The sequence below is a fragment of the Ictidomys tridecemlineatus genome, chromosome 2 (assembly GCF_052094955.1).
Source record: "Ictidomys tridecemlineatus isolate mIctTri1 chromosome 2, mIctTri1.hap1, whole genome shotgun sequence".
NCBI classification, from domain to species: Eukaryota; Metazoa; Chordata; class Mammalia; order Rodentia; family Sciuridae; genus Ictidomys; species Ictidomys tridecemlineatus.
In genome coordinates this window covers 12,898,965-12,923,813 of record NC_135478.1, presented here as the reverse complement: position 1 = coordinate 12,923,813, position 24,849 = coordinate 12,898,965, and the positions used below count along the sequence as shown (strand labels likewise).

General features: G+C 39.4%; 1 protein-coding gene across 3 annotated transcripts in view; it reads right to left on the bottom strand.

Moving 5' to 3' along the window:
- Positions 1-9,689: 9,689 nt before the first annotated feature.
- LOC101973656 (uncharacterized) overlaps positions 9,690-24,849 on the bottom strand; it is an 87,777-nt gene continuing 72,617 nt past the window's right edge. For all 3 annotated transcript variants that reach the window (XM_078037723.1, XM_078037722.1, XM_078037721.1), the window contains exon 6: positions 9,690-24,849. This exon is cut by the window's right edge and continues 1,142 nt beyond it. The gene's annotated coding sequence lies outside the window, so the exon portion shown is untranslated.

Genomic DNA, 24,849 nt, shown 5'->3' with positions numbered 1-24,849 from the left:
GTTCAGTTTAAATTGGGTAAACAGATGAAAGAAAGATATCTTTAAAATTAAACTTAACTCACAAGTCTCTCTAGGTGGGCAAAGAACTAATTAAATGTTGATCCCTATAAAATGTCTAATTTTCCTTGGTTATAGGACTTTTCTTCAACAAGGAAGAAATGGCTAATACTGTTCAATATACTTATCTGATATTTTGGTAAAATAAATAAAGTAGATTTGACATGGGATTACTCATATTTCTGAGTAATTTTGTTTGTTAGACATCTGATTAATTTACAAGGTTAAAATGCTGTAAATATACTATCAAGTACTCTTAACTTCTTAAATTCCATTGGGTAATATTATTAATGTTTTTATAAATTGGTAAATGAAGAAAAATAGGGTTTAAAGTTGCTTTGTCATCACTAAAAAAGGTTTTACTAAAAATTTAAAGTCCCACAGGTATAATTCTATATACTTAAACATTGTGTTTTCATGAAATGGTAAACAGATGTGATTCTAGATACAAAAGTTTATAGAAGATTTCTATATACAAAGGCTCAAAAGTTTCCAACTGTTCCAATTAAGAGTACTATAAGTAACATAAAATATTTCTTTTTATTAAAACGAAATAATTTGCCTAAATTCAGAAATTTACAAGGATTGTTTCAAAATGTGAACAGAAAAGGAGATTTACAGATAGGAAGGAGAAATTAAAAGGTTCTAGGTATGGAAACCATATTTAATAGAAGGAAAAGAAAGTACTTTTGGATAAGAAATTCTTTAATAAGAGGGTTTAAGTAAGTTATACAGAAGGTCTGTATAAGTTGGTTATATATATATGTGAAACAATCAAAGCTATTTAAGGTTTTTCCTAAAGTCAGATGTTAATATACTGATATAAACCAAACTTTAATATATGTATTAAAAGGAAAAAGATTTCTTTCTCTCTTTCTTTTTTTAATATTTTGTTTTTTAGTTGTAGTTGGACACAGTAGCTTTATTCTATTTATTTATGTGGTGCTAAGGATCGAACCCAGGGCCCCACACGTGCGAGGCGAGCACTCTACCACCAAGCCACAACCCCAGCCCTAGGACAAAGATTTCTTAAAACATTAATTTACCCATAACATTGTGTTTTAAGTCTTTTTTTTTAAGCAAATAATCTTGAAAGACTTAAGGATTAAACAACAACTGTTATTTTAGAGCATTTTATTATGTTATTTCTTTAAAAGCTAAATTTGGTTAATATAAAAACATCAATGTAATTGCAGTGCTATTACTCTTCTTTGTATATTAAATGTGTTCATATCTTCCAGGTATTCAAGTCTTTAAGGCAGAAGATTTAAAAGAACATTATATCAAGCTGGTTTTCTCCAAACTAAAGTTGTATGGTAATTTTAGGCTTATAAAAATAATATATATGGGGATGGGGATGTGGGTCAAGTGGTAGCGCGCTCGCCTGGCATGCGAGCGGCCCAGGTTCGATTCTCAGCACCACATACAAACAAAGATGTGTCCGCCAAGAACTAAAAAAATAAATAAATAAATATTAAAAATTCTCTCTCTCTCTCTCTCTCTTTAAAAAAATAAAAATAACATATTGAGATTTATTTATATCATTTAATATACTACAACTGGACCTCTTATCAATAAGATATATAAAGTTTTATGTAACTTTTTACACTGGGATACAATTTAAATATATTTTTAAGTTAATGAGAGCCTAATCTATGTAAAGGTTAATATTATAAAACACAAGCATTTTGCTACTTTTCCACAAAAGGTTAAAAGCTCTCAGCCTTTCTTTAATTCATGCTTTAATATCATATTGAGTTAGCTAGTATTCATGTGACCTCGAGCAACAAGTGTGTAAACTTTGTAAAAATGATATTTAAGAAGCAAAGATCAGCTTCAGAACTAGAACACTTAAGATTTATAAAGAACCCTGTCTATACCTGAGATAAGGCTCTGTCTCCCATCTTGCTACATGATAGAATGACGCCAAAGTAGGCCAAACTTCAGTTCATTTAAAGTTGTGTTCAGAGATTGATTTTTATTAAGGTTACTAGGATCTTGGGGGGAGGTGGGATTGTGGTTCAGTGGTAGAGCACTTGCCTAGCATGTGTGAGTTACTGGGTCAATCCCTGGCACCACATAAAAAAAATAAAATAAAGGTATATAAAAAGAAGATTACTAGGATCTCAAACAGGGGGTATAATATATTACTCAGTCAAAATTCAAGGTAGCTATTATATGAACTAAATGTTTTTAACTGTAGTTAATTTTATTCTGTATTTTCCTTATAAACTGTCTAACAGTTGCCTATTAATGTTTTGCAGAGATATTACTTCAAGAACACAACCTGGATTAATTTAAGATACTAAGCCATCACCTACAGGACAGATAGGATATTGCAGACCCCAGTTAATAAAAAGGGTTTATGATTCTAAAGTTATAGATATTAAAGTTAAAGCCCAGTACTCTTTAATTTAAGAATGGTGAGCTGATTTGCTAGGTGTTTAAGCTCAAGACTTAAAAATTAAAGTTAAATTAAAAGGATCAAGAAAACCAATATTTGACTCTTGCCATCTGAGTCAGTTTGAATCCAGAGAACAGGGAATTTCTCTAGAGCTTTGAAACTCTGGGCCACAGGACCTCCTGATCAGGGAGATTAATGAGACCCCTGGAGAACAGAAAGCCCATCAGTGCACTTGCTATGAAGAGGACAGTCATTGGAGAAGGGAGACATCCCTGATGCTTCCAAGGGAAGCCACATGGTAAAGCAAGATCTGGACCAATCCTAGTGCAAATGGCACTAGCAGAACTAAGAAGCTGCTCTCAAATTCCCCCAGGAGTTATTCCCATGGAAACTCAGCTGACTGTTAATAATAGATAACAATTGACTTAACTGACTGTTAACAATTGACTTGCTCCATCTTAAACCCCCAGTGAAAACAGTTAAAACCAAAACAGCCATTCCTGGGTATTTAAAATAATAATAATAATAATAATAATAAAGATAAATGTAACTTAAAGCATACACCTTGTGTTAGCCCCCCAAAATAAGCAAGACAGGAGGCTACAAAAGAGAGATTCTTAGGCAGGAATGCCTGAAAACTATCAGAAGAAACTATCAAGAGAAACTGGCAGAGTCAGAAGGTTTTAGTTAGTTTAAGGCCTACAGCTATTCCTAACCTACACAGGTGGGCTTGATGTTTGCTAGTGTGATTATCCAGCCCTGAGTAACAAAAGCACACACCAGATGTAGGAGAGACCCCCCCGGCCCCCCTGCAAGTTATCCCCTTACTCATAGAGCTAGAAACATACATTGGTATTGGCACAGGAACAATGGGATTCGGGACTTCTATTCACTATAAAAGTAGCACACTTTATTACAGATATCCAACAGGTCATCAATTTGGTACTGACTTTGCAAAATCACCCGGACATCTGAAGTCCTGCAAAACTGGTTGGGAAAGAATGCTGTTTCTATGTAAACCAATCAGGAGTGGCAAGAGATGGGGTAAGAATGGCTCCAGGACCATCTGGAATATGGAAGGAGGGTCTGACTCAGGAGACTTTTTGGATCTGGAATGGTGATTTTTAATATAATCAGTTTAACAATGTTACCATCTCAATATTTCCTTTCATACACAGAATGTGTATTACATTCATATCTATGTTTTATTATCTGGACCTATTCAAGAACAATACAATGCCTCATGAAACATAAATTATGTTAAATGTGAGAACTGTGTATTACAACAATGTGTCAATTGGACTATATGGCCGAGTCCATGAGAAGCTGTTATGATTCCCAAAAGGCCAGGAGCCACCTGGCACTTTTACAAAGTGCTGAACATTTTATCTGGTGGCCAATAGCTGGCATGGTTATCTTGGCTGGGATAATTGCTTCTGCATCTACCTTCAACAATTTCAAAAGAAATTGTCAGCACACTTATTGCGGATACCCAACAGCTCACCAATTTGGTACTGACTTTACAAAATCAAAGTAAAGGAAACCTGGCAAAGTAAAGGACATATTGCTCAGGAAATTTTGAGTGAAATTCGCAACTAAAAGATTCTGTTACATGGCTAGGAGTACAAGATTTACAAGTACAAGATTTACAATAGGCTCAGAGACTCCCAGTGTCTTTATAACATTACCTATGGGGAGGCAGCCAGAGTCTTGTTAAGTGGGTTCTTCTTCCTGCTCAGGAGGATATAAGCCACCTAAGAAATTGAAGTCTAGAATAATTAGTGAAGAACAAAAGATTAAGCCAAAAAGATAATTTCAAAAGATGGAGACCTGATAGGTCCAGTCCACCCAGGAGCTGAAGATAAACAATTAGAAAATAGCTCCTTGGGGCTGGGGCTGGGGCTGGGGCTGTGGCTGGGGCTGTGGCTGGGGCTCAGTGGTAGAGCGCTTGCCTAGCATGTGTGAGTCACTGGGTTTGATTCTCAGCACCACATAATATAAATAAAGGTCCATTGACAACTGAAAAAAGAAAGAAAGAAAGAAAGAAAGAAAGAAAGAAAGAAAGAAAGAAAGAAAGAAAGAAAGAAAATTGCTCCTGACCTTTATTGAAGGGGGTATATCAAAGAGAGATAACATTTCAGGGGTGAAGAATTACTTCATGATGTCTTTTTTTAAAAAATGTTTTTAGTTCTAGTTGAATACAATACCTTTATTTATTTATTTTTATGTGGTGTATTTACTTTTCATGTGGTAGCATGTCACATGTGCTAGGCAAGTGCTCTACCGCTGAGCCACAACCCCAGCCCTCTTCATGATGTCTTGAAGGCAGCAGATTGATTGGCACCTTGGCAGGACACACCCATCTCAGAGGGGCTGTGAGGGACATTTGGCAGAGCTTGAATAAGGCTCACAATGTGTCTGGGCAGTCAGCCAGAGGAAATGTCCACTGGAAGTTCCCAGTCACCAGATTCTCCTATTCATTAGGCTGTGATGTGTGACGTAGTCCCCACACAGCCCACAGATGGCTCTCAACAATCATTTGTGTTAAGAGTTCCATATAATGATACTGAGACTCAATGGCAAGATGTATGTAATCACCTAATGGGACTTGATCCTTTTCCATAATGCCTCTTTGGATGTGTTAAAATTACAGTCTCAAGTTCTGGCCATGGCTAATGCAAAAACATCTATTTTTTTCTTTTTCTTTTCTTTTCTTTTTTTTTTTTTTTTTTTAATAATGAAGAAGATTGGGGCAGTTTAGCTGAAGGAATTTCTTCACTTAATCCTTTTAAATATTTTTCTCCACATGTAGTTGGATTACAAGCTATAACTATGAAGTTAGTTTCGTCTCTGTTCTTGTTTTACATAGCCTGTAAAGCAGGATGGAGACATTACAACATCAGGAAACTGTGGTTCAAAAGTTAATGATACTTGCTATGCACCAGAGGACCCAGACCCCTGAGATCATGGAGAGTGCACCATGAATTTGAATGTGGGAAGATGGCCTTGATTAAGGAAAATAAGGTCCTAACTACTTAACTTGCTGCATACTTAAGATGTATGATTCCTGGCATTTTAGGAGAACACATCCTGTTTTGACACTGGAAAATTGTTTCCTAGCTCTAACAAATTTAATTAATCCTCACCTCTTTTAAAAAAATTTTTAATAAATTCATTTTATGTATTTTATTTTTAAAATTTATTTATTTATTCTAATAATACATGACAGCAGTGTGCCTCTCACACATAGAGCACAATTTTTCATGTCTGGTTGTACACAAAGCAGATTCACACCATTCATGTCTTCATACTCGTACTTAGGGTAATGATGTCCATCTCATTCCACCATCTTTCCTACCTCCTGTCCCCTCCCTTCCCCTCGCCCTATCTAAAGCTCCTCCGTTTCTCTCATGCCCCTCCCTGCCGGGAGCCACTCTGAATGACCCACACCTTCCAGTCCTGAAGCAAGAGGCTCTGACCAATCACTACATTTGTGGTGACTTGGGCTTTATCCTGGTTTGGATAGAGAGGCGGGTTTTCAGGTGTAGGGAAAACATGTCCCTCCTAACCCTGCCCCTTCTGGCCTTTTTTGGATAGAACTTTCTAAGAACTAAAGTCTCCTCAATAAAAACTCACTTCCGAACATGCTGGCTCTCTCTCGCCAGCCTCTCATGACTTTCTCTTGCTCTCTCTTTTGGGGAGCCTGAGGCCAAGAGCGGGGAAGCTGTCCTGAAGCTTGTATAAAGGTAAAGCGTGTCTGTGTTTTATTTGGTGTCCCTACACATTCACACAAGCGATTGTAAGTTAAGCTGCCGCTCAGGTTGGGGGCGGCACCTCCCGCCATCTCCATTATGGATCAGCATCCAGATATCAGAGAAAACATTCAGCACTTGTTTTTTTTGGAATTCACTCACTTCACTTAGCATAATATTCTTCAACCCCATCCATTTACCTGCAAATGCCATGATTTGATTTGATTTTAATGCTGAGTAACATTCCACTGTGTAATATACCATTTTCTTTATCCATTCATCTACTAAAGGGCATCTAGGTTGGTTGAAAATTTAGCTATTGTGAATCTTGTTGCTGTCAACATTGATGTGGCTGCATCACTATAGTTTGCTGTTTATAAGTCCTTTGGGTTTAAACTGAAGAGTGGGATAGCTGGGTCCGTTCAAGTTTTTTGGGGGATGGGAATCTCCATACTGTTTTCCATAGTGGTTGCACCAATTTGCAATCCCATCAGCAATGTATGAGGGTGCCTTTTTCCTCACACATCCTCACCAACATTTATTGTTCCCTGTATTCATAATAGCTACCATTCTGACAAGAGTGAGATAAAATCTTAGAGTAGTTTAGACTTACACTTTTCTAATTGCTAGATGTTGAACATTTTTTCATATATTTATTGATTGATTATATATCATCTTCTGGGAAGTGTTTGTTCACTTCCATGGCCCATTTATTGATGATGATGATGATGATGATGATGATTTAGTGTTAAGATTTTTGAGTTCTTTATATATCCTAGAGATTAGTGTTCTCTTTGATGTGCATGTGGTAAAAATTTGCTCCCATTCTGTAGGCTCTCTATTCACCTCACTGATTGTTTCTTTTGCTGAGAAGGTTTTTAGTTTGAATCCATCCCATTTATTGATTCATGATTTTGTTTCTTGTGTGGTAGGAGTCTCATTAAGGAAATCGGGGCCTAATCCAATATGATGAAGATTTGGGCTTACTTTTTTTTTTCTGATAGGCTCGGGGTATTCATGATTTTGTTTCTTGTGTGGTAGGAGTCTCATTAAGGAAATCGGGGCCTAATCCAATATGATGAAGATTTGGGCTTACTTTTTTTTTTCTGATAGGCTCGGGGTCTCTGATTTAATTCCTAGGTCCTTGAACTCACTTTTAGTTGAGTTTTGTGCATGGTGAGAGATAGAAGTTTAGTTTCATTTTGCTACCAGATGGATTTCTAGTTTTCCCAGCACCATTTTTTTTTTTTTGAAGAGGTTATCTTCTATACAATGTGTTTTTGGTGCCAATACCATATCTCTAATATGAGATAACTGTATCTATGTGGGTTTGTCTCTGTGTCCTCTATTCTGTACCATTGGTCTACAAGTCTATTTTGGTGCCAATACCATGCCGTTTTTGTTATTATTGTTTTGTGGTATATTGTAAGGTCTGATATAGTGATGCCTCCTGCTTCACTCTTCTTGGTAAGGACTGCTTTGGCTATTCTGGGACTCTTATTTTTCCATATGAATTTCATGACTGCTTTTTCTATTTCTTTCTTTCTTTTTTCTTTTTTTTTTTTTTTAGTTTTAGGTGGACACAATATCTTTATTTTATTTTTAAAAATTTTTATGTGGTGCTGAGGAACGAACCCAGTGCCCCGCGCATGCCAGGCAAGTGCGCTATTGCTTGAGCCACATCCCTAGCCCCTGCTTTTTCTATTTCTATGAAGAATGTCATTGGGATTTTGATTGGAATTGCATTAAATCTGTATAATGCTTTTGGAAGTATGGTCATTTTGACAATATTAATTCTGCCTATCCAAGAACAAGGGAGATTTTTCCATCTTCCAAGGTCTTTTCTTTCTTTAATGTTCTGTAGTTTTCATTGTAGAGGTCTTTCACCTCTTTCATTGATTCCCAAGTTTTTTCTTTTATCTTTTTCTTTCTTCCTTTTTTTCTTTTTCTTTTCTTTTTTTGAGGCTCTTGTAAATGGAGCAGTTTTCCTAATTTCTCTTTCAAAAGAGGATTTGTCACTAATGTACAGGAATGCCTTTGATTTATGGTGTTGATTTTATATCCTGCTACTTTTCTGAACTTATTTATTAGTTCTATAAGTTTTCTGGTGGAATTATTTGGATCCTTTAGGTATAGAATCATTATTTGTTGTCAAATAGTGATAGTTTGAGTTCATCTTTCCTTTCTATATCCCTTTAATTTCTTTTGTTTGCGTAATTGCTCTGGGTAAAGTTTCAATAACTATGTTAAATAGAAGTGGTAAAAGAGGGAATCCAGTTTTTAGAGGGAATGCTTTCAATTTTTCTTCATTTAGGAAGATGTTGGTCTGGGTCTTAGCATAGATAGTTTTTACAATGTTGAGAAACGTTCCTGTTATCCCTAGTTTTTTAGTGTTTTGAATATGAGCATGTGCTGAATTTTGTCAAATGCTTTTTTAAAATTTTTGCATCTATTGAGATGATCATATGATTCTTGTTTTTAATTCTATTAATATGATGAATTATGTTTATTATATCCATAGGATGAACCAACTCTGCATCTCTGGGATGAATCCCACTTGATCATGGTGCACTCTCTTTTTAATATGTTTTTGTATGTGATTTGCCTGAATTTTATTGAGAATTTTTGCATCTATGTTCATCAGGGATATTGGCCTGAAGTTTTCTTTCCTTGATGTGTCTTTGTCTGGTTTTTGTATCAGGGTGATATCAGCCTCATAAAATGAGTTTGGAAGGGTTCCCTCCTTTTCTATTTCATAGAATACTTTGATAAGTATTGGTATTAATTCTTCTTTGAAAGTCTTGTAGAACTCGGCTGAGAATCCATCTGGTCCTGGGCTGTGCTTGGTTGGTAGGCATTTGATGGCATTTTCTATTTCATTATTTGAAATTGATCTGTTTATATCATGTATGACCTTCTCGTTCAGTTTGGGTAGGACATTTGTCTCTAGAAACTTGTCAATGTCTTTGATATTTTCTGTTTTATTAGAGTATAAATTTTCAAAAAAGTTTCTAATTATCTTCTCTCTTCCAGACATGTTTATTGTGATATTTTCTTCTTCACCTTGATTTAGTAATTTAAGTTTTCAATAGCATGGCCAGGGTTTATCTATTTTATTTATTTTTTTCAAAGAACCAACTTTTTGGTCATTTTTTTCAATTGTTTCTTTTGTTTCAGTTTCATTAATTTCAGCTCTGATTTTGATTATTTCCTGTCTTCTGCTTTTGATGTTGATTTGTTCTTCTTTTCTCTAGAGGTTTGACACATAGTGTTAGGTCATTTATTTGTTGACTTTTTATTCTTTTAATGAATGCCCTCAGTGCAATAAACTTTCCTCTTAGTACTGCCTTCATAGAGTCCCAGAGATTTTGATATGTTGTATCACTGTGCTCATTTACCTCTAGAAATTTTTTTATTTAATTCTTGATTTCTTCTACCATCCATTCTTCATTAAATTGTGTATTATTTGGTCTCCATTTGTTATAGTAGCTTCTATTTTTTATTTTATCATTGATTTCTAATTTCATTTCATTGTGGTCTGATAGAACGCAAGGCATTATTCCCCCCCCCCCCTTTTTGGTATTTACTAAGGGTTGCTTTATGGCATAAGATATGGTCTATTTTAGAGAAGAAGCCATGTGCTGCTGAGAAGAAAGTATATTTGCTTGTTGATGGATGAAATATTCTATCTAAGTCTCTTAAGTCTAAATGTTGATTATATTATTTAGATTTACAGTTTCCTTATTTAGTTTTGTTTGGAAGATCTGTCTAGTAGTGAGAGAGGTGTGTTAAAGTCACACAGTATTATTGCATTGTGGTCTATTTGACTATTGAAATTGAGAAGGGTTTGTTTGATGTACATAGATGCTCCATTGTTTGGGGCATAAATATTTATAATTGTTATGTCCTGCTTATATATACTTCTCTTAAAAAGTATGAAATGTCCTTCTTTGTATCTTCTGATTAACTTTGAAGTCTACTTTATTTGAAATGGGAATGAAAACCCCTGCTTATTTATGCAATACATATGAATGATAAGTTTTTCCCCATCCTTTTACTTTTAGCCTGTAGATGTCTTTGCCCATGAGGTAAATCTCTTGAAGATAGCATATTGTTGGGTCTTACTTTTTAATCTAATCTGCCATTCTATATCTCTTTTTTTTTTTTTTAAAGAGAGAGTGAGAGAGAGGGGGACAGAGAGAGAGAGAGAGAATTTTAACATTTATTTATTTTTTCTTAGTTCTCGGCGGACACAACATCTTTGTTGGTATGTGGTGCTGCTGAGGATCAAACCCGGGCCGCACGCATGCTAGGCGAGCGCGCTACCGCTTGAGCCACATCCCCAGCCCCCATTCTATATCTCTTGATTGATGAGTTCAGGCCATTAACATTCAAGCTTATTATTGAGATATAATTTGTATTCCCTGTCATTTTGATTTATTTCTGGTTTTTATTTTTCTTAAGATTCTCATTTGGTTGAATGTCCCTTTAGTGTAGATCCTCCCTTTGCTGGTTTTCACTTTTTTCCCCCCACTTTATCCTCATGGAATATTTTGTTGATAATGCGCTGTAGTGTAGGCTTTCTAGTTGTGACTTTTTAAATTTTTTGTTTATCAGAGAACGTTTTAATATCATCTTCAAATCTGAAACTTAATATTTCTGGATATAAAATTCTTGGTTGACATCATTTTCTTTCAGAGCTTGAAATATATTATTCCAGGACCTCCTAGCTTTGAGGGTCTGGGATGAGAAATCAGTTGAAATCCGAATTGGTTTCCCCCATACATAATTCAATTTATTTCTCTCGTAGCCTTTAAGATTTTATCATTATTCTCTGTTAGTCATTCTTATTATAATATTTTGTGGCGTGGGTCTGCTGTAATTTTGTTCATTTGGGGTCCTGTAAGCCTCTTGTATTTGATTTTCCATTCCATTCTTTAGGTTTGGAAAATTTTCTGTTATCATACATTGAAAAGATTGTGCATTCCTTTGGTTTGTATCTCTATTCCTTCATCTATTCTGATAACTCTTAAATTTGGTCTTTTCATGTTATCCCATAATTCTTGGATATTCTGTTCGTGGTTTCTTATCATCTTCTCTGCATGTTCAACTCTACTTTCAAGATTATATATTTTGTCTTCATTACTGAGGGTCTATCTTCCAAGTGGCCTAATTTGTTGGTGATGCTTGCTATTGAATTTATAATTTGGTTTACTGATGCCTTCATTTCAAAGATTTCGACTTTTTGTTTTCCATGTGCCCTAACTCTTATTGAAGTGGTCTTTCACTTCCTGTATGTTTTGTTTGATTTCACTCCTTTTACTATCCTTATCAATTCCACTATATACAATCTGAACTCCTTCTTGGACATTTCTTCTACTGTGTTATCAGTGGCTTCTGTTGTTGAAGCCTCTTGGTATGTTTGGGGCACTTTATTCCCTTGTTTTTTCATGTTGTTAGTGTGTTTTCCCATCTAAAAGTATGGATCTAAGGCAGAATAAGTGTACACAATATATAGCCAACCCAATAGCTCCAACTAAGGCGTCTACTGCTTTCTCGCATTAAAACAAAATGATAAGTCCAATAACTATCTATAGTACAAGCAGAATATTTGTTACAATTTACAACTTCAAATGGTGGATGTGAGAACAGAGGTAGTGTAGTAAGCAATATTCATAAGGGAGAAGGAGAGAGGCTAAAAGTAAAAATTCACAGGAAGAGTGGAAAAGGAGCTGACAGAGATTGGCTGTTGGTTGGAGAAAGGTTGGAAAGAAAATAGATGGGGGGGGGCTGGGGTTGTGGTTCAGCAGTAAAATGCTCGCCTAGCATGTGTGAGTCACTGGGTTCGATCCTCAGCACCACATAAAAATAAATATATAAAATCAAGGTATTGTGTCCAACTACAACTAAAAAAAATTTAAAATAAATAAAGTTAAAGAAAATAGAGGAGGAAGGATATGAACAAAGAGAAAAAATTAAAAACATAAGAGTACAACAAAAATGCAAAACACCATTCATATATCATTGTCCTCCATACACTGATGCATAAAAAAACATCCTGTTTAAATATGTCAGAGATTAGTGAATCAAAAAATAAAATAAATCTTGCTGGAAAGTTGAACTTTCTCAGTTAGTGTTCAACAGTTTCTCAACCCTGTCTCTGATGTCTTTCGGGATCACCAAACCCAGATCAGCCCTCCCAAACCCAGTTTCTAGCCCACCGATCTGGGCTTCAGATACTGCAGGCTCAGCCACGCTGCAGTCCCAAGATCTCAATGCTGCTCCTATTTGCAGAGAGACCACTAGGGATACACTCATGCAAAGGAGCAACCCAGAGATGCATCAGCAAGACAAGAACCACCAGCACTGTCAGCAGGAAGACAGCAGACTCCTCCAAACCCATAGGAACCCCAACACTGGATCTGAAGGTCCCAGATGGAGTCCCCAGACAGAGGCTCTTGTGGTGATAAACCTGCTGGCACCCAGGCCCCAGGCCCCAGGTCTGGTTGGTGTCCCAAAATAAGTGCAGCCACGTACAACCAAACCTGGAGTCTCTCCCAAAGCAGTCCCCTAGGCTGTGGTAGCAGCGGTAGTGGGGTGGTTGTTAGCAGCAGGCAGTGGGTCAGCAGTAGTGGTGGTTGCAATTAGAGCTGCAACTGCAGCCATGGGAGCAGAGTCACCAGGCAAAATCTCCAGGAGTCAGCAACAGTGTCAGCTTCAGTTGCATCCAGGTATTGTGTCCAACTACAACTACTTTCTCCTTGGCAGCAGCATGCAGAAAGAAGACCTCCAGGCGACCTCAGGCTGGCAGTAGTGGAATCAGAGGCTACAGCATTGGTGGTAGTGGTGCAGGCAGCCTACAGTCCTTTGTGATAGTCAAATATTAGGTATTTTCATAAACATCCTTCCTTTGTAGCCGCCAATGTTACTTACACTTTGGTAGGTTGACACAAGTGTACATCTTAAGTTACATTAAAAAACAAACAAACATTATTTTTCCTTTTAAATGTCCATGTAGGACTGTACTGAGGTGTTCAAGACCAAGTTGGTCAATACTGACCTTGTTTCTATCTATTCTTAAGAGTCAGCTGAGATTCATCAGCGATCACTCTTGGGGAAAGGTGTGAAGCCTCCTGGCTCCTTTAGGCTTCCTCTATCAGTGGTGCCATGTGCCAGGATGGGTCAGGATAAGGTCTTGATGACCACACATGTGGCTTCTCTTGGAAGCTTCAGGCATTTTATTTTCCAGTGACCCTCCTCTTCACAGAATATGCACCACCAGTTGGTGGCTCTCTGTTCTCTAGGGTCCTCTCCATCTCTCTTAGTGCACACAAGTTGTCTCATTGGAGTTTCAGAGCCCTTAGAGGGGCCCCATCATTCTCTGGCTGCTGGCTGACCTTACAGTGCAAGGGCCAAATATTGGCTGCTTTTTCCTTTACCCTTTTACTTCCTTGACTTTGGTCTCAAAATTTTAATTTAAACACCCAGCAAGCTAGTTTTACCAGTCTTAAAGAGGGAATAACAGGTTATAGCTTTTTAAAAATATTTATTTTAGTTGTAGGTGTACACAATGACCTTTATGTTATTTTTATGTGGTGCTGAGGATCGAACCCAGAGCCTCACATGTGCTAGGTGAACCCTTTACCACTGAGCCACAATCCCAGCCCCCAGGTTATAGCTTTAATATCTATAATTTTACAGTTACCCCTTTCATTTAATTGGGTTAGTATTAGTATTGCAAGTCAACATTATATACTATTTGTCCTGTAGGTGATAACTTATTCTCTCAAATTAACCCAAGTTGTTTTTTTTCTTTTCCTTTTCTTTAGAAGGAGAACCACCGCAAAACACAATATAAAATAAAATTAACAGCAAAAACATTTAGTTTATGTAATAGCTATGAACCAAGAAAAAATGCTTTTATAATCTTGAACCTTTACTTCATTGTACATTATATCCTGTTTGAGATCACAGTAATCTTTTTTAAGTTTTAATTTTTTTAGTTGTCAATGGATATTTGTTTGTTTATTTATTTATATGTGGGGCTAAGAATCAAACCCAGTTCTTCATGCATGCGAGACAAGTGCTGTACTACTGAGCTACAACCCCAGCCCAAGATCACAGTAATCTTTACAACAAAAAACAATTTTTTGAACACAGGTTTAAATGAGCTGAAGTCCAGCCTCTTTTGGAGACATTCTAAGATGGAATAAGGTGGGAAGCAGAGCCTTATCTTAGTTAAGGTGAGGTTCTTCACAAATAACACAATACTCATTACATATGAAATATGAATCCAAGAAAAGCTTAGAGAGCTTTTAACCCTTTTTTCGTGGGAAAGTGGTAAAATATTTTCATGTTTTACAATATCCACTTTTAACCAGATCAGGCACTCATTATCTTAAAAGTACATTTATCTCAATGTAAAAAGTAACAGGTCCTATTATAGACCTGTTGTAATTTTAGAATACACTAAAAGACATAAAGAAATCAACAAAATTAAAATTACCATTTCAGACAATTTTAGTTTGGAGAACATTAGCTTGGAAAATCAAGCTTTATATTTTAAAACCTGTATATTAGAAGAACATGAGTATACTTAATATATAAAGAACTAATAGCATCATCATTACACAGATGTCCTTATATTAACTAGGTTTGAAATTCCAAATTCATAGATTATTACAGGTTTGCAGAGTTTAGCAGTACTAGAAAAACCCCTTAAATCTCTTATACATTTAGGGAACAGCATTAATGATCAAAACTAGGTTTACTTAAAGCAGACAGATTTATATCACTTTCTCAAATGGCAGTGTGGCCCTTTTATGCCAGATGCAATATATAAAAGATAGCACTTATTGGTGAAACCTATATAAAATTTCATTTTATAAACTTTTACAGAACTTTTAAATAAGACTCAGATAAACCTATTTAGCTTCAGATGCATACACATGTCTAGTCACATATATTCATATATTCACATATTATCCATGAAAAAATCAAGCCTGGCCAAAATTGTAAGTTATCTGCTTCTCTAGCAAAGAAAAATCCTAAAAGTAATGGACATCACACTTTAATATTGTACAGCTCAAGCCTTGCACAAATTGTTACTCATCAGTGTTGGGTGTTTTTGTTTGTTTGTTTTTCTTTTTCTTTTTTCTGAGAGGAGAGAGAGAGAGAGAGAGAGAGAGAGAGAGAGAGAGAGAGAGAGAGAGAGAGAGAGAGAGGGAGGGAGAGGGAGAGGGAGAGAGAGAGAGAGAATATTCTTTTTAATATTTATTTTTTAGTTTTCGGAGTACACAGCATCTTTGTATGTGGTGCTGAGGATGAACCCGGGCCACATGCATGCCAGGTGAGTGTGCTACTGCTTGAGCCACATCCCCAGCCCATTTTCTTTTGTTTTTCCAGGCAGGATAGGCAGAGTAGGATATCTGGAAAACCTGACTCAATTCACATTTTCAAAAACTATCCAGAAGAGAATGAATCCCCAGAATCCCCATTAATATTTCTTAAATGGTTATCCCCTTCTCATCAGGGGCATGTTATTTCTTCCTAAAATAAACTCTTGGTTAAGAAAACCTTGATCACTTTTTTTTCAGGGTTAGGGATAGGCTCTTCCACATTGCTTGCACACATAAGGATTTTCTGCAGTGTGAATTATTTTATGTCTTCTGACTAAATAGGAACGAATGAAAGCTTTCCCATAGGGTTTGCAGGTATAGTGAATTTTATAGTGAATTCACTATAGGTACAGTGAATTTGTTCATGTATTCTAACGGAGCTGCAAGATCTAAAGCCTTTTCCACATTGCTAACATATGTTAAGGTTTATTTCTAGTGTGAATTTTTTCATGTGTTCTCATTGAACTGTAACGACTGAAAGCTTTCCCACATTGTTCACATGTATAAGGTTTCTCTCCACTGTGAATTCGTTCATGTATTCTAACAGAGCTGGAAGAACTAAAGCCTTTTCCACATTGTTCACAAGAATAAGGTTTCTCTCCACTGTGAATTCGTTCATGTATTCTAACGGAGCTGGAAGAACTAAAGCCTTTCCCACATTGCTTACATATGAAGGGTTTTTCTCCAGTGTGATTTTTTTCATGTCTTCTGATGGCATAGGAATGAGTGAAAGCTTTCCCACATTGTTCACAGGTATAGGGCTTCTCTCCACTGTGATTTAATTCATGGATTTTCATGTGGCTAGAAGTACTAAAGCCTTGTCCACATTGCTTGCATACATAAGGTTTCTCTCCAGGGTGCGTTATTTCATGTATTTGAAGGGTTAGGGTTGGGATTAAGGACTGAGGCCCCCGTCCTTCCCCAGCGACTCACCCATTCCCTCCACCGCAACCCGCTCCCCTTCTGAGAAGGGCGCCCTCCACACTCACCATTGCCCTCCTTCTGGGGTTCCGGGGTCGCCTCAGCCCGCAGAGGGCGGAGGTCACAGAGAGGAGGCTCAGCCACTTAGAAGTTCTTTCCCAACACCTGTGACACACCTACTATGGTGGCTCCAGGAAGGAAGCTGTTCAAAAGCGAAAGGTTCCCGCCCTCTTCCAGCTGCGCTCCTGATTGGACAGTTCCTGAAGCCCCACCCTGTGCCTCTGATTGGGTCGTGATCCAGGACCCGCCCCTGAACCCTGAGTGACAGCAAAAGAAAATCTCCCTCCTGGCTGAATGGAACCCAAGAGATGGTTTCCAGCTGCAGCCCTTCCCAGCCTGAGCTTCTTCCCAGGGCCTGGATCTGAGCTAATGGGAGGGATAATTGCATGGATCCATTTAGGTCCACCCTCCCAGGTCTGGAAACACCTATAAAAGATAAATATAGTATACAATATGAAATACAATTTTATAAAATATTACCATATTATATTAATATGGTTAACTCATTACATAATTTAAAATCATTATAAAATTGAAAAATTTGGATTTAATTAGTTAAGCAAAATTCGATCTTAGCCCTTCAGAACGGGTGTTTTCTCAGCATACTCCGTGGGCTCTTCCTGTTTCTTGCCCCTGTGATTGAGGTAACAAAGTGTACTCAGGCAGTTCCAGAAGCAATGTCCATGGAGATAACATCCCATGTTAGAAAAGGACATCTTGTCAGAGGCGGTGGCACATGCATTTAATCCCCACAGCCGGGCATCTGAAGCAGGAGGACTGCAAATTCCAAGCCAGCCTCAGCCACTTAGTGTAACTCTTTCCCCAATAAATAATTTAAAAAAGAACTGGGCAGGTGGATCAGTGGTTAAGCACCCGGGTTTAATCACCTATACCAAAAAAATAAAAGGACATCCACCCAGACTACCACGACATAATGGAACAGAAGGGAATGAGGCAGTGCCTCATATTGTCAGAAGTCAGACATTTGGAATGAGACAGCTGGCTTCATAGCCAAGGCTTTCTTTGCCTTTTCTTTAGTTACCCACTTTCACCCAAGAAAATAAAAACATACCTACAGGGAAGTATACTTATTCAATTCAGGAGGAAAATGGACTTATATGGAAGCAACATTCTACAAAGGAATCAAGAGGGAATAGAAGGAAACATTTGAACTCAGACACCAGCCTGCTCCACATGAGGCCATAAGAAAAACTTAGTCTCAGAAGGTTAAACATGTTCACAAGTTGAGGGCCAGGCTGATAGCTTGCTGAATCCAAGTTTTCAGAGTGGGACACTCCTGAGTTCTGAGGCAGGATACCTAAGGATTTCATTGGGGAGCCACCATGGCCAGCTGTCCCCTCCTCATGGTGTGCAAACTCTCCATCCTTCAAGACCTGAATATTCACCTTAGACACTGTCACTTGACTTACTTTCATGACCCTTTCTCAGGAGATCTTTAAATCTTCTTTCTCTAATGCTATTCCTCATTTTCTTCATATGAACAAGTCACAGACCATCTCCAGCAAGCTACACATTTGAACTCATAAACCAACCAAAATCACTGTCTCCAAAACAGCCACAGTGAATCATGAGTCTCCACTTCAGAAAGGAAGCAGCCTCAAGTCCACCTACAAAGGGTGCTCCTGCTTCCCAGAGCTCTGCAGCTTCTCACTGTCACCTCGCCCTCTAGTGTTGTGCTCAGCAGCAGCAGGACACCTACAGGAAAGGGCTGCAGGAAGCATCAAGGGGAATTCAGTGCCTTCTCTTTCCAGGCTAGACACAGTCCAGTGTGTAGGAAGAAAGGAAATGCTTTATTGCAAAGTGAAAAATACATATTCCAAGCTGCGAGTGGGTTTATTCAAAAGCTGAGCAGCTCGACAGTTAGACTGTGGACTATTGTAACACAGAGCATGGGTCTGGGTTGTCTCATGAATTCTAAGAATGAAATCTATGGACAGAACGGATTGAGAGCAAAGCAACAAGTTCATTGGGCAGAGCTCCCAAAGAGGGAGGGAAGCCAATGGGTGGCTGTTGTCTAGGGTGTTATGATCTTGATCTGTCCCTATAGGAGACTGGTTAGATGATATAAAAATACAGGATTTAAAAGGGGGCTCATCAACTCTATTTTGTCTTCTTCAACAAACACAGAGACAATAGTTTTTAAGCCTTTCCTAGCATAAATGTTGGGGTGAGGGTTTGCTGGCACTAGAGAAAGTGATGTAGAGAAGGTTATGTGATTTATGTTGTTAGGCATAGCGGGAGGAGGAACTCAGGATGAGCTGTTGCAGTTGAAGCTGTCAAGGGCAGCAACAATACATCCCCCAGGCTAGGGTGGCATGGTCTCTTCCTCCTTTTATTCTGAGACCCTTTTCTGGTTGCCTATGGGTGGTCTCTATTTCTGTCTCCTTATGAAATTTAGGGTTGATCTTCATTTTAATATTCACAAGTACGGTTGATTATGGATGCAGTGCCTCAGAATAGAGTGGCCCTTATGGAACCCCACTCAACATCATTAGCATGTAATTATGCAGCTAAGGGGTGTGGGAGGACATATGGTAACAAGTCATAATAAGCAAAATGTAGAGGTCAGCTTTCTTCTTAGTGCATCTCCCGGAAAAGCAATTGAAGGCTTGCTCAAGGTACACATTGCTCAAAGTGTGGTCCCTTGTGGCTAGGGAGACTATTGTCTTTTCCAAACTAATGCAGGTGGGATACCTGTGCATGAACAGGAGGCCTGATGCCAGCAAGATTCCCAACTACTCCCCATATTTAGAATCTGGCAGGAAGCCTTATGCCAATGGAATTTCTGTTGTCGAGTAACTGCCCACTGAGCAAGACTCTGTGCCTGCACCTACTTCCTTGTTTCCTGTCTCATTCGTTCCCTTCTCCAGAGACTCTGATATCTTATTTAGGATTTGATAAAGGGGGATGGTCCATCTTCCAGAGATACCTCTGGCTGGAGTAGGACAATATCCCTGCCTAGCCAGGAACCAAAGGTGTCTGATTGCCTGGACTCGGTGGAGGGGATGCTGGCAGCTTTGGGGTGGGGTGAGGGTGGAGTGTCTGGTGTAGGGAAGCCTAAGTCTTGACCCAGCATTTTCTTAATCTCAAGTTTCTGTCTCCAAGAGACATATTTTACCAGGAGATGAAGAAGATCAGAGCCCAAAGTAGGAGAAATATAGCAACCAAAAATCCTAATCATGGTAAGAGCCAGGTGAAGCTAGTCAAGGAAGCCTCATAGTTTGGCATAGAGCCCAGCACTGCCTGGGGGAAGCAGTTGTAAGCCAAGTATTTACAAAGATTTACTTTGTAAAGTCTTATCAGCTATCAGCACTGGTTTCTGGGTTCAGACACACTGACATGAAAACAGCAGGTGGTACTTGCCAGAGCCCAAATCCACCTTCCTGAGGCAAAAAGTAATCTCTTATTTTGTAACAACAGATGAGTTAACGAGACCATGGAATTTGGTAGCAATTGAATGTCTTGTCCAGTTTTGATGGCAATGTCTCTTGTGGTTTCTGAGGTGTCATCAATCCAGAAAGTGATTTAATTCAGGTGATTCCCCAGCTACAGTTAGACTTGGACCTCTCTTGTCCAGTTCCTGTGTAGCATAGAGATGGTATCTCAGTGGTCATTGGTGAAAATGTGTATTTTGTCAAGCTGAAGAGAAGATACATCCTACTCCCCATGTTTGAGACACCTCTTTTCAATAATGTGTTATGGTTTCCATGTCATAGAAGCCTCCAAGGTTTTGTGCCTGTGTCACAAAAAAACATTTTCCCAGGTAATCACACAAGCCTGTGTTCAGGAACAGCTTCTGTCTTATCATAGGAGCCGCTGAGGTGTCACAAGTTCATTTACTTAACAGGTTGGTGTGTGAGTTCCTTTTCCAAATCTTTAAAACAATGACATCCCTTGGTTGAATTTGTGGTACAGCAGAGCTGCAGTCAGAAACTGAGTGGACTTTATTTCTGAACTCCAAAGGGCCTTTTGCACTTCTTTCAAATTGATTTTATATGATTATATATCTGACAGCTTCTTGTATCTTAGGATCAGTGACAGGGTCTAAGTCACAAATGGCCTCCCATACAGTATTTCACAATGGCTCAGCTGGAGAGAAGTTTTGGGGGGCCACTCTGATTATTCACAGCCCAATAGGCCAAAGTTGTCCTAAGGGTTTGGGGGTTTCTTTCAAGGTGATTTTAATCAGTAGATTGTCCCTTTCCACTTCGTCTGACAATTGAGGTAAGGGTGTAAAGATGTAAGAGGTGCTCAATGCCCATTAGGTCTCCTACATCACCCAGGAGATAGAGGCCCAGGATCACTCTGGAGTGACCCAGGGATCCAACCTGAGGATACTTTCCTTTCATAGAGCTCTAGTGACCTGTTGCGCCTTTTGGGTTCAGGTGGGGTATGCTGCTATTCACCCAGAAAAGGTTATCAGCAAAACCAAGAAGGTGTTCACATCCTTACCATGGGGGAGGGAAATGGGGAATGCACCTCATTCCTGCAGAGGTTAGGTAAAGGGGGTGGTTTGGTCACCCACACCCGGACTCTGCTGGTATTACACGGGTGTGGAACAAGCTCTTATAACATCTTGAATGGTAGAGGTGACATCTTTCCCCACAAAAAGGTCTGAGTGACCAAAGTCATCAGTGCCTCCCTAAGCAACAAGTCATGTTTTATGATCTCTTTAGTCCCCCAGCCATCTTCTGCTGCTTCTGTCCCCATTGTTTGCCCATCCCTCCTCCATCTTTGACTAAGAGCAGGATGCACGCGAGATTGGGGCCACAGGCATTAGGCCATTTCTGAAGCACTGGGATCTATAAATGTACTCCCTGCATTCTGTGTGAACCACCATCTTGGGGGTCCCCTGACCTGCATGGACGCTGCGTGAGTAACCATACTGCTTCCAGGAGGGGGACAGTTTCAGATCCATGTTTTTATGTTCGACTGGTTTTTTTTTTTCCCTCCTGTCAGGAGTCCCTGTTCCTTCTATATTGTCATGTGAGCATGAAGACCTAGGAATGCACACCTACAGTCAGTGTAGATTTCTGACTCAGCTGCAGGAAAGTTGGTTATTTCAGTTTTGTTGAGGAGCCTGGGGGAAGAGGTCTTGCTTCTGGGATGGAGTGGCACAGTCTGCCCTCCTGCTCCCTCCCCCAAGGAATATTTCCCTGTGTCAACCAGTCCACATCAGAGTTAGTCAAATGTTGGTTCCATCCCAGAAGCAAGGCCTTCTAGGGTGAACCTTTTCTGGGGTCTCCATACAGGGATGAATGAAGTCATCTTCTTCCTCTGGGGAGGGAACCAGGGTTGCCAGGTTTTCAGTTAGGCAAACATTAGGAAAAACCACAGGGGATTCCAATAGGGCGCCTGGGGCTTGGACAGTCATCATCCAGTCAGGGGTCTGAATCTCCAGTGTGTATCCCAGGGTTAGTTTAATGACCTTTTCCACCAGAAGTCCTGTGGTGACCATGGTACATAGGCATTGAGGCATGCACGAATCGAACTGATTAGAAAAGTAAGTTACAGGTTGAGGACCCTCTCAGGTATGTACGAGAGAAAGGGTTCATCCAAGTCAGGATCCCCCCAGCTGCAACAGAAAGCAGTTAAGTTTTTGAGCTCCATTTCCCTGTCCAGCCCAGCAGTACAGTTGGGACCCAGAGTAACCTCAGAGTAGCTTGGCCAAGTTCAAAACCAGGGATCTACCTTCTACAAAATCCAGTCATTTCTAGGAAGGCTCTGCGTTTTCTCTTGGTGTGGAGTAGTTCTACCATTTAAAGGACTCAGGGGTGAAGAGTTATTTCCTGTGGAGTTAGGATATGGCCTACATATCTTAGTTTTTGCTGGGAGAGTTGGGGATTTTGTGGAGACACCAGTACACCGGGACCCCTAAGAAATTAAGAACTGCCAGGCATGGTGGCACATGCCTGTAATTCCAGTGGCTCAGGAGGCTGAGGCAGAGGATCATGGGTTCAAGGCCAGCCTCAGCAACTTAGCAAGGCCCTATGTAACTCAGCAAGACCCTGACTCTACATAAAATATTAAAAGGGCTGGGGATGTGGCTCAGTGGTTAACCATCCCTGGGTTAAATCCTTGGTACAAAAGAAACTAAGAACTGACAGCAATTTTTGTAGGGCTGCAGATAAGGAGATAATTATTGAAGAGCTCCGTTTCTATTACTTAGGAAGCTGCAGTTCTCTTGTTAGGCCATTTCTAAATAGGTGGGAATTGTGCTTGAGTACCTGAAGCAGCACCACCTAAGTGTATCTAGTGGTTTCTGCTGGAGAAGGGTCAGTCCACTCAAAACAAACAGGTATTTCGAGTCAGAGTATAATGGAATAAGAAAGGTGGTTTTACTATTGTTGAGGTCAAGGAGACACTTGAATCATCCAGGCCTACTGGTAAACAAGTCAAATCAGTGTATAGGTTTGGGACTGTGGGATGGAGTGGGATAACAGCCTCCTTAATTGAAGGAAAACCTTGGAGTAGAATATTCCCCATTTGGTTTTAGTGCTGATAGAATCAGGAGACTGGCAATGAATGTCATCCCTTTCCCAAGTTATTTCTGTGCCCTTTTCATTATTTATTTGTTTGCTCATGCACATTTTCATTCCTTTATTAAATGTCATGTGATTCGAATGAGAAAGGTTGGTGTTGGGAGCTGTCTTGGGATACAGATGCCTTTAAGTCCTGATGTCCCAAGCCACTGAACAATTATTACCTTCAGTCTGGACGACAGTGCCAGGTCACAGTAACTTGGGGGGGCGTTACCCCAGCTTGGATAACAAGGCATGCTCCAGGAGTAGGTGTCACCCTCCGGGGTTGAGTTACACTCACCTGTTCCTTTGTAATCCTACCCCTTTGCCCTTTTGGGGATAGAATATTCCATGGAACAGCCTCCTACAATAAACCCTGGGTTTGAGGCATGCTGTCTTGCCACCTATGTGGGAGCTGGGTCAGAGGAGCCATCACAGAACCCAAAGGAAAAGGTATTTCTCTGACTCTGTGTGATTCTTTTGTCAGCCTAGTTCATCTCGAGTGACCCTGGCTGGTGTGGTTGTGTACTGAAACAGGGTGGTATACCCTGGCTGCCAATCCAGTTAGGATCCTGGGTGTATCCTGCAGTAGTTCCTACTCCCTGACTGAAATCCAGGGTCACTACACCTTCAGCATAAGCCTGAGCCTTGCCCCAGGTATGAACCTTCTCCTCTAGGGTACAGTAGGCGAACAACACTAAAAACAGGTCACCCCAGGTAAGATTAAAGGTCACAGCACCTGTAACTAATCAATTTGCCTCAATCCCATCAGAGTCAATATTAGTTTTTGTTTGCATCAAGTCTAAACTAGAGAAAGGGGAATATACCCAAGTGATACCATCTGCGTTGGAGACTTCCTAGAGTGGACACATGGTAGTTGTTCTGGGGCCCCACCATGGAGTGAGGTATATGTCTGAGGACAAATAGGTGGGGCAATTGGATTGAATGGCACTGAGAAGTGACTGGGGGTCCCCTTACGTGGGAGAGGCTGGACTCCCAGCTCCACAGGCCTGCTGTGTTGACACACAGCATTTTCACTCAGAACATTCTTCCTGGCTTCTGGCAAGGAACATGACTACAGCCCAGAGTCCTGGTACAAGACCATGAAGGTCTGGACATAAGGAACTTCTGTCCAGTTTTCCTCTCCCTTGCAGGAGATTCAATTGCAGCCTTGTATTTTAATTCAGAGATCCATTGGGAGGTCAAATTTCCCCAATTCCCAATCTGTATTGAGATCTTGAAGTAATGTAAGACAAAACCAACCTTTTTCTTGAATCTGTGAACCTTAGATGATGAGCCATTTATCTTACATGTAGCTGAGAGACTTTACTTGACCTGTGGTTTACTTTTCTAATCAACCCCAAAGGAGCTGGGCACTGTGGTATATGTCCGTAATCCCAGTGACTGGAAAGGTTGAGGCAGGAAATCAAGGCCAGAGCTTAGCAACACCTTCTGTAATTTAGTGAGATCTGTCTTGGAATAAAAAATTAAAAAGGCCCAGGAATATACTTAGTGGTATACTTACTGTCTTTGGATTCAATCCCTACTATAAAAAACAAACAAAACAAAACCCCAAAGGTGAACTGGCTAGGATGGGTGAGGTGAGCATCAACCATTTTGAAAAAGCTCAGCTTGGTAATGAACTGGTATTTAAACCTTCTTAGGCTTGAAAGAGAAAAAAAAACAAAAACAAAAAAACCCCACAAATGATCATC